This window comes from Pipra filicauda, unplaced genomic scaffold (genome assembly GCF_003945595.2).
Source record: "Pipra filicauda isolate LSUMZ 115617 unplaced genomic scaffold, ASM394559v2 scaffold365_size864120_pilon, whole genome shotgun sequence".
Taxonomy (NCBI): Eukaryota; Metazoa; Chordata; class Aves; order Passeriformes; family Pipridae; genus Pipra; species Pipra filicauda.
Window position 1 is genome coordinate 313,867 of NW_024104493.1, and position 10,519 is coordinate 324,385.

The 10,519-nt window shown below is 44.8% G+C and overlaps 1 long non-coding RNA gene across 1 annotated transcript; it reads left to right on the top strand.

Moving 5' to 3' along the window:
- The first annotated feature begins 7,981 nt into the window (after positions 1-7,981).
- Positions 7,982-9,838, top strand: LOC120323891. Its single transcript, XR_005564805.1, has 2 exons — positions 7,982-8,427; positions 9,662-9,838. It is a non-coding gene; the product is annotated as an uncharacterized LOC120323891 (long non-coding RNA).
- The last annotated feature ends 681 nt before the right edge of the window (positions 9,839-10,519 follow it).

The following is a 10,519-nucleotide window of genomic DNA, read 5'->3' on the forward strand; positions in this document are numbered from 1 at the left end:
TTTGTAATCGGCCTTTACCTCAGGTGCTCCTGTCTATTGGGAAAGTAAATTGAGAATTCTGTTCATTCACTGCCAGCACAGAGGAGAACTTATCTTAATCTTTGGAAAGGTGTTTGTATATACAAGTCTAATCCATTGTTGTCTCTCTGGTCCTACAGTGCAGCTTGTATCAATAGATCATGAAGGATTTTTCCTCCTACAGCTCTGAAAGCAAACTCCTGTGCACAGTGCACATTGAAATGAGGCGAATGACTGTTCCAGCAGGTTACGACATTTTAAAAGCTTTTGGACTTACTTCCATTGAGAGTAGTGGTAAAATGGTCTTTGATCCCTGGAGATTTAAGGCAAAGCCCAAAATTTCTGTCAAAGAAGTTAACAATGTAGAAATTAACTGCATCATTAACTGTAAAGTTTCCTCCAGTGATAATTTTGTGGGGCAATGAAAAACTATGTCTGGCTCATTCTCACATATGTTTTAGATGAACAGAAATGGTCCACTGTCTTTCTCCAAATTATGCAGACAGGTATCAGTACACTTAGCAGTCTTATTCCAAAAGGGGTGAATTATAGCACTGTGGTAGAAAGAGAGCTGGGGAGGAGTGAGGGGTTGGGAGGTTTAGCATAATTGCTACAATCAGATTTCCCCTGGCCCTGAGCAGCTTGCACGTATACATGTACTCCAACCTAATGTCACCCATGGGTTTTGTTGATGACCCTCTGCTGTTGCTTTCTCCCCTGTTTTGGCTACTCCTGTTTCCTCTTGCAGAGCCCCATTTCCTGCTCCTTGAGGCTGCAGCTGGCAGCAGTGACACCACACTTCTCTGCTGCTCTGGCATGGCAGTTCAAAGTCATTGCAGAGGAACCAGGCTCTGTGCTGCACGGCCCTAATTCTTATCATTCTGTCACAGCACAATGTTCTCAAAGCAGGGATTTTCTGTGCCTAGCAAAAAAGGCACAAACTGTGGTCATTAGCTCTATCAATACACCAAAGCAAGCAAAACAGCACAGAACTACAAAGAGTGTTTGTTTTTCCTGTGTTGGAGCATTATGATAAAATATGCATCCTCACTTATTAGATAGCTCATGAATAAATATAATATTGTGCTAGGCATCGCACACTTACTGTGTTAAACACAGTCTTCAAGTTATTGTTCTTAAGACCATGAGTAGCGATGGTGTTATGCAGAATCAGCTTAGAGGGAGCGGGAATTGCATGAGCAGCAAAAGAGTTTGCTCTCTGCCGGAGGTGTTGATTTGCATCAGTCCCTAAAGCAAAGTTGACCCCTGGGAAAGAGGGATTTTCCCTTTGGTACAATTCCGGCAAGAAGAATTGCCTTGCATGCCTTCTGGCGACTTCTTCTCAAGATCAGCGATACGTGTAAATAAAGCGAGTCAAACTATATCTACAGTGCAGTTTGCATTGTAATGTAGAGATACTTCAGTAAGCCTTAAAAAAACTAGCTCAGCTCCTGAAAGCTGTCTGCTGCAGTTTAATCTGGTTTTCAGCTCTGTAGAGGTCTGCTGTGGGTAACAAACAGAGCTGGCCTGGAGCTGAAATGCAAATTAAGCCAGGGCAGGAGGGAATGCTTCCAGGACTTGGGGTAGCATCGTGGTGCTTATCCTTGAAGAAAACTCTGCATCCCTGGCATCTTCTCTTCTGGGAGGTCGCCTGCATTGTGATCCTGCTCAGGAACAAAGACATAATGCCTCAGCACAAAACCTGAGACTCAGGGAGAGATAGCTGCATGTTTAGGTTCAGCTCTGTTAATTGTGCCTTCCTCCTTTTAGGATGAGGAGCACTGGCACATTGAAATGAAAGGAGGCAAAGTATATGTAAATAAAGTAGGACAAACTGATTAACACAGAGAGAAGGAATTTATGTGCAATCAAAACAACAACAAAAATAAAAAAGCCACGTGAAGCAGATTGTAATAAGCAATATGGTTTACATACTCAGTTTCCCTTCTATAGGAGGAAGAATATCCAACACCACCTTAGGAGTACCTTTAATCAGTGTTCACCTTTATCCATTTTTTAACATATGATATTATAGTTTCTCCTATGTTTTTAGAGGAATTGCAAAATTATGTTGTCATCTTTCCTGAAGTCCTGTTTAAAAATACTCCTTTGCCTCTCTGTGGTATCAGGGCAGCAATTGGTATTACTATTTTCTTGGATTGACTTATATGTTTGCTGTCTGCACTTGCCTGAAGAGGCTTTGTGAGTTATTTGCAACACAATGTGTAATTTCATACCTCTTAATTCTTTCCCTTTGGGGCTGGAATAAGGTAACAACCATTTCTCCTGTGAGACCAGCAGCCTCATAAGTGATGGGGAGGCTGCTGCTGCCTGTGATCCCTAGTTCCCACAGAGGCTCTGCACAGCTTCATTCTGATGAAGAGATGGGCTTTTCTAGGATTTGGAGTCATGCCCTCATTTTTCTTTTGCATTGTATTTCTTCAGGTTCCTTGTGGCTCTGACACTGGTTTCCAACTGGCACGCATCCTTGTTTTCAATTTTCTGTTGACTGAAACACCAAGAGAGAACGACTCTCTTTTTACGATCAGGTGACCCACCTGGTGGATGAGGGGAAGGCTGTGGATGTGGTCTATCTAGACTTCAGCAAGGCCTTTGACACTGTCTCCCATAATATACTCCTGGAAAAGCTGGTAGCCCATGGCTTGGACAAGTGTACCCTCTCCTGGATTAGGAGCTGGCTGGAGGGTCGGGCCCAGAGAGTGCTGGTGAATGGAGCTGCATCCAGCTGGCGGCCGGTCACCAGTGGTGTTCCCCAGGGGTCTGTGTTGGGTCCAGTCCTGTTTAATATCTTTATTGATGATTTAGATGAGGGGATTGAGTCCATCATCAGCAAATTTGCTGATGACACAAAACTGGGAGGGAGTGTCGACCTGCTGGAAGGCAGGAGGGCTCTGCAGAGGGATCTGGATAGACTTGAGAGATGGGCTGAGTCCAATGGGATGAAGTTCAATAAAGCCAAGTGCCGGGTCCTGCACTTTGGCCACAACAACCCCCTGCAGCGCTACAGGCTGGGCACAGAGTGGCTGGAAAGCAGCCAGGCAGAAAGGGACCTGGGGGTACTAATTGACAGGAAGCTCAACATGAGCCAACAGTGTGCCCAGGTGACCAAGAAGGCCAATGGGATCTTGTCCTGTATCAAAAATAGCGTGGCCAGCAGGAGCAGGGAAGTGATCCTTCCCCTGTACTCTGCGTTGGTGAGGCCACACCTTGAGTATTGTGTTCAGTTCTGGGCCCCTGTAGTGGTTTGAACCTTGTTCTCCCCAGAGGCTAAGAGAAGTGGTAGACCCCAAGGGGTGGAAACCCCTGGAAGTTTTGAAGTTCTGCCCAATGGGCGCTCCTGCAGAAATGTAAACATACCACAACCAGACCGGAAAAGAAGAGTTGTAGTTTTGTTGTAGGAGAGGTGGCCATGTTGTAGAGCCACGAGGTAGGGGCTCTGAGCCCCTTGGGGCCTCTGGCCCCCTCCCAGCCCCTGGCTGGGGGCTGCAGGGACCTGGAACAGCATAAAGCTGGGCTAGGTGCCTGTAGTATGCCGGGAGATGTTTTCTCCATGGGCACAGAGCAGCAGCCGACACTGACCAGAGAAACAGTGGCAGAGAGCCAGAGATAAGAACCTGAGCTGAAGAAGCAGCAGAAGCAACATGCAGCACTGCAGAGGAGACTCCTGGAAGGAGAGTCGAGGAAAGGAGAGCCAGCAGCTGAGAGCTACAGAGTTCTTGGGGGTAAGACTGATACCAGATCCCCAAAACTCCTTTGAGACCTCCTGGAAGGAGGAAGATGATGGACTCTTACTTGAAAGAGCCTTGAAGTGCGACATGCACTGTAGAAAGGAGCTAGAGAGCTCCGAAAGGAATGCAGGGGGAGTTGACCTTGGCTCTCCCCCCCCTTGCACTGCTGCCACGGTGGCAGCCTGAGAGACAGGGCACAGAGGCCCTGCAAGAGATACCAGACCGTCACGAAGACCCCCCTGTGTCTTCGTGATATGACGTGGTGATACGACCTTGTCTGGGGTTACGAAGCCCACGGAAGACCCCCCAGTTGTGAGGCGATGGGGCCGGGGGAGCTTGAATACCTCCCTCGTGGACGCTGGCAGAAAGCCAGCTATCAGCTGCTGCATGAGATGAGAAGAAACCTGCTGCCTTAGAAGATGCTGCTGTTCAGAGACTGGAAGGGATCTGTCCTTTTTTCCCTCCTGGACTTTTATTTGGAGGAGAGAAGAGATCTGATCCATTGTAAATACATATGTCATGGTAGAGATAGTTTGTGATCATGTGTATAATGTGATATGGTATTTATTTGTACAGTCATTGTAATATATTTCCCTTTTCCCCACTTTGGAGTCTGGTGTGTTTTGTCTGGAAAAACCTCTCTCACATTAGGTTGAGATGTGGGAGGGGGGGATGGAGCTAGGGAATTGGATTTTTGGGGCTATCTCAAACCATGACAGCCCCTCAGTTTAGAAAGGATATTGAGGTGCTGGAGCGGGTCCAGAGAAGAGCAACAAGGCTGGTGAAGGGACTGGAGCATAAGTCCTATGGGGAGAGGCTGAGGGAGCTGGGGTTGTTTAGCCTGGAGAAGAGGAGGCTCAGAGGTGACCTCATCACCGTCTATAACTACCGGAAGGGAAGTTCTAGCCAGGTGGGGGTTGGTCTCTTCTCTCAGGCACTCAGCAATAGGACAAGGGGGCACGGGCTTAAGCTCCGCCAGGGGAAATTTAAGTTGGATATCAGGAGAAAATTCTTTACAGAGAGAGTAATCAGGCATTGGAATGGGCTGCCCAGAGAGGTGGTGGATTCAACATCCCTGGAGATTTTTAAACGCAGATTGGACGTGGCACTGAGTGCCATGATCTAGTAAATGGACTGGATTTGGACCAAGGGTTGGACTCGATGATCTCGGAGGTCTTTTCCAACCCAATCGATTCTATGATTCTATGACTTGCCCTTCCCTGCTGCTGCTCAGAAGCATAGTCATAAGTAGGCTTTGGATTCTGACTATGCTCTGCTCCCTGAAGCTACTCTATGGGAAAGTCTCTGTGCCCAGCCTGAATGAGTGGCAATTTTTTTGCTCACTTTCCCTTGAATCAACAGATAACAGAGGGATAACTTGATATTTCTAAAAATTACAGTTAATTTGGGTTTACTGTCTCTAACCTGTGGCTTAAGCAGGTAGTAATGGCTAGTTCAGCCCTAGCAGAAACAGAGGGAAGCAGTTCTTGGACAGCTGGGCTGTATTTTTCCAAATGCACAAGCAAATGTACTTCACACAAAGAACTGAATTTTTTTTTCTGGTGTTACCAGTTCAGGATTTAATACATGCCTTGACCTCTTGTCTTTGGCACATGCAATAAACTTAAGCAACCCCTTCAACACTGCTGTTCACCTAAGGCCAATATAAAATGTGGCAATAACGACTTCCACATTTTTCTTAAAAAATTATTTTATAATACCTTAAAATTTGCATCTCTGTTGCCTTCAAATTCTGTCTCCTTTTGAAGGCTGCTTTTTACATTGACAAAAAGCCTGGAAATATGCCATCCCAGACACCTGCTAGGAGCCTTCATCATCCTCTGCAGTGTCATCCTACAACAGCTTTGGCAACCAGCAATCCATGTTTTAGCTGAGACCAGACAGGTTTGGGGATTTTTTTTTGGAAATCAGATTGACTTGGATATTGTTTGGCTTGAGTTTTGGCTCCACTGCATTTCTGTCAAGTGCTTTACAAGTGTGTCTGCCTCCCCCAAATTCTCCCTAATTTATATTCTATTTGTGTTAGAATTTGCCTATCCTAGGAAGTCAGAGCAGCCACCAGCCAGCCTACCCTCCTGCCTCCAGCAGCACATTTTGCCAAAGTGTTCAGGGATGCTGCAGACTTTTTCACAGTGTGAATTGGAGGGCCCCTCACTGTACATATTTCAGTGACATGAAGAATATCTTAACATAGATGAATGTATAGAAGTGTGATTTCTCCAGAGTCTGGCTGCACTCTTCCCCTCACCCTGTTGATGTTCATACCCTTTTTAAAGCCCTATGCAGTCAACCATACAGAGAAACAAAAAGATACAACCTGTACCTGTCAACCCTGGAGCTATTTTTATGGTCCTATATTTTCATGCCTTTAGGAAAGCATCACTGAACACCTCCAAGAGGTAGTGGTGCTGTCAGACATGCTTCATTCAGCACTCTCCTCCTGTCACTTGCCACTGAACCTCTGACCTGAACTGATACACCTGGGCTTTATTATTCTCCAAATCAATGAGATCTCACTGTTTTCAGGCTAGACATTAGCTCATCTTCCATGGCAACTCAGTGAGGACAATGACATACAGCAGTTGCAAAGAGAAATGGTAGCAGGGAGGTGTGTTCCTTCCCCTTGGCATGTCCACCCAGTTTCTAACAGCTGGCACCTTAGCGGCATCCTGGGCTATAGCTTTATTAATATAATAAATAATAAACCCACACAGACCCGCCTGGTTGGGGGTCCCACAACCAAATCCGTTTATTCAAGTGAGACAACAGCTTCTATGTGGGTTCCAATAGTGACACGTCACACCACGTGACCTTAACAACCGATCACACCGAGGCACTTCCCTGCACGTGTGATGGAGTACTTGGGAAACCACATCTCCCAGGGTGCTGTTCGGCACCCCTCCTGTAACACCATCCCCACACTGGGCTGGAGTTTGCGTCTGAATTATGAGGTTTAATAGGCAACAGTAGGCCTGTGTTACCAAATCTGTCTAATCCTTTATTAAACAAATTTTAATTTTTGGCTTCTAATATAGACTGTAAGGTTTAGTTCCACAGTTGCATCGCGTGGTTTCTGAAAAAGAGCTTCCTTCTGCTTGCATTAATGCAGCTGCATGACCACTGCAACGGTGCCATCTTATTGAGTGTGATAATGGATACAGCACTCTTTAACCAAGAGTTAGCCAGCAGGTCGAAGGGGGTGATCCTTCCCCTCTACTCAGCACTGGTGATGCCACACCTGAAATGTTGTGTCCGGTTCTGGGCTCCATGGTACAAGGGAGACATGGACAAGCTGAAGAGAGTCCAACAAAGGGTCACTAAGATGGTTAAGGGACATCTGTGACATGAAAAAGGAATGTCAGAGCTGGGGCTGTGCTGCCTGGAGAAGAGAAGGCTCGGAGGGAAACTCATCAAACCTAATGGAAGGGTAGAGAAGGCAGAGACAGAATCTTCTGGAGAGTTCATGATAATGAATCAGGAGGCAATGGGTACAAGCTGGAACATGGGGTGTTCATCATGAGAGTGGTCAAACACTGGACCACGTTGCACAGCAAACTTGTGGAATCTCCAACCTTAGAGACTTTGACAGTTAGCTGGGAAACTCCCTGAGCAAGGTTGTCTGTTTGGACCTGCTATAACCAAGGGGTTGGACTTGATGACCTTTAGAAACCCTAAACTATTCTGATTCTATGAGTGATCACTTTCTCCCTACGTCCTCAACCGTATTCATTATTCCAGGAGTTCTAGGTTATTTAAGCGCCCCTCCTGTGGAAGTTACTCAGTAACTTTCTGCCGATCTTCGTATAATTTCTCGTTCTCCTTCTTTAGATGAGGTGACATGCAGCCACCAGTAGCTTAGCCCTAGAAAAAAATGAATTTCTGTTTCCTCAGAGCTTGAGCTGGTGTTGGTCTCTTTTTGGCACTGGCAGTAACTGTTTATGGTCTGTTTCAGCGACGCATGCCTCCCATAAACAAAGACATGAAAACTTACAGTCACAGAACAAATTCAAGTACTCCTTCTCTTCATGAGTATGCCAACAGCCTAGTTTTGGCAGAAGTCACAGCACAGCAACCACCAGTCTTTGGTTTTGACCTCACAATTGCAAGAGGATGCACAGATACTCTGCGTGGAGGCATCCCCGTGCAACTCTTGTGCTTTCCAACTCTGAATGCTTCCACCATCTTCTTTCACTTTTCATGAGAAGCTGCACATCAGAACCATCACACATCTGCACACTTGTAATGACTTAAAGAGCACACTCAAGGCCACAGAAGGAACTTGCCGTAAGATAAGCCACCGCAGTGGGAACTTGAGAATAGCAAAGAAGGGAGGAATTTGTGAGAGCAAGGCAATAATCCCAGGCCTGGCAGAGGTGAGATCTGGTTGCAAATCCTGGTTAATGCATTCAGACAAAAATTCCCACTGTGGCAAACTGGGAGAGGAAGCAGCTACTCATACACATAGCACCACTCAAAGAAAGATCACATTAAGTTATGGGAATGACATGTGCAACCATCCCATGGATACTCGGAACTTGGACTGTATAAAGGTGCTAACTCCAGAAGAACAAGTCCAGGACCCCCACCACTGAGAAGACCAGGGTGAAGAAGGACCAACGGGACACTTTTGGATCCACAGGTGGCAACTATCTTCTGCTTGATATCTCTCTCTCTCCTCTTTTTTCAATTTCCTTTTCTCTCTCTACCTCACATTCACTGTTAAATAAAATCTGTATTGTTGACTTTGGCATATGGTCTCATCTGCACCTTAATTCAGGCAGAGGCATCTCTCACTAATTGGATCTTAACAACACTGGGCGTCATAAGGTGCTGAATTAGGCTTGGAGGAACCATGCCACTTGCTCTGTCCTGTAAAGATATACTACTAGACGTGGTCTTAAACATCCTATGAGCTCCCCATACACCTTACAGTGTTTCCTTTTCTCCCACACATTATATATGATACCAAGGACAGAATGTAACTCAAGGCTACAACATCGAAGTGCAGATGTCTGCATGAATGTTTTCACAGGCAAAGTAAATGTCTAAGTACCCAGTGGGATTGAAGGGATTGGTACAGTAGCCTGCACATGAGTGTTAAATGCCATTTGGGATCTCCTAGCGTAGCTGACCTTGTATGCAGAAGCTGCTTCACTGAAGTGAGATGTCACCATAAAGCCTGTGTTATTTTGACCAGCCTTATGCAAATGGATCAGATGCCCTGAGGCATCTCAGATATTACTCAGTCCTTGTCTTAGCTACTGTCTATAGCTTTCTGGCTCCACTGACCACTTTTACTAGTGGCTTGTTCAGTTTTTCCACAGACAGACACCAAGGGATGCTGGAGACCCATCAGCTTTGACTGCCAGTCCAGTGAGGATGCCTAGTGAGAAAATGCCACTGTCCTGATACATGAAGCATAGACAAACACCAACCATTTCTTCCAGCTGTTCAAGCACTATAGCTGGAGGAAAAGTTTTGTTAACATACTGATTTAAATCCTTGTGAAACCATCAGATGAAGAATCATCCTTTTATATATATTCAACTCTACAATTTTGATTCTTCAGCTCTAAGGTCACCAGAGTAATGAAACCATCCTTTTTTCTTACTTTTGCCTTATGTAAGAATAACATTCTTAAAGACAGGAATTTCATGGCAAGTGTTCTTTTTAGCTTTGTCCTGTACTGTGCTGGCAGATCCCTTCTGCCCTGGAATACATCCCCACAACCTCTCTTTGTATCTCTGGTTCCCAGCTTCTCAAATGAGTGCACACTTTTAATGAGACCAAGGGACAGAGATATTTCCATCAAAGGAATGCAGACATTTCCCCTGTGTCTAAGCCTTTTTCTACCTTTTTTTTTTTATCTGCAGCTTCCATCCCACTTCAGAGATGCCAGTCTTCTCAACCTCCATCCTGAACTTCAGCCATTTGCCTTTTATTCCCTGAATTTCTTTTAGCAATGGTATCACTGCTTTAAACACCATGTTGGTTTATTCACCTTTGCCCAGTTAAATATGAATAAAAACTCCATTTGTTTTCAGGCTCCATCTCTCTTCATGGTGTCCATTTTAAAAAGTTTTCACTGAAATTGATGGTGTGTTTTTGTCCATACAGTGTGTGCATCCTTATAGAGGCTCTCTGTAAACTCTCACTGAGCAATATACTCCACCATAATTCTAGCATTACTTTCCAAAGGTCAGACCTTGTCATAGCTTGTGGTATTAGCCAAAGGACATCTAGTTTCTAACACTGATTTTTGAAGACTGCAGATTCAAATTTTGCTTCCTTTTTATTAACTTATGTAATACTTGGCTGTCAAAGAGTTAGGCACATTTTGGAGGCTTCATAGCAGGCTGGATTTCAATTTTACTTAAAAAAATCTGTTTGTTCTATTGAGGATTATTCCTAGGTCTTGCAGGAACTTTGCTTTAAAACTTTTGACCCAGTTCCCAGTCCTGCTGGGACTGGGATTTATATTTCTGCTCATAAATATAAATTACTAAAATTATAAAATATTATCAACAATCACAAACCTGAAACAAAGTCTATTTAGTACTATGGAAGCACATCTAACACGTCATTTCACCACTATTCCTCTTTTTGTTTTAATGCAGTAGCACAACTTCATTATCAGTCTGAGTTAATTGCAAGCTCTTAAAAACAGAAAATGCTTCAGAACCAGCAAAAGCCACAACGATAGCCTTTTAGTCTTTTAGCCTCTGTAGTCT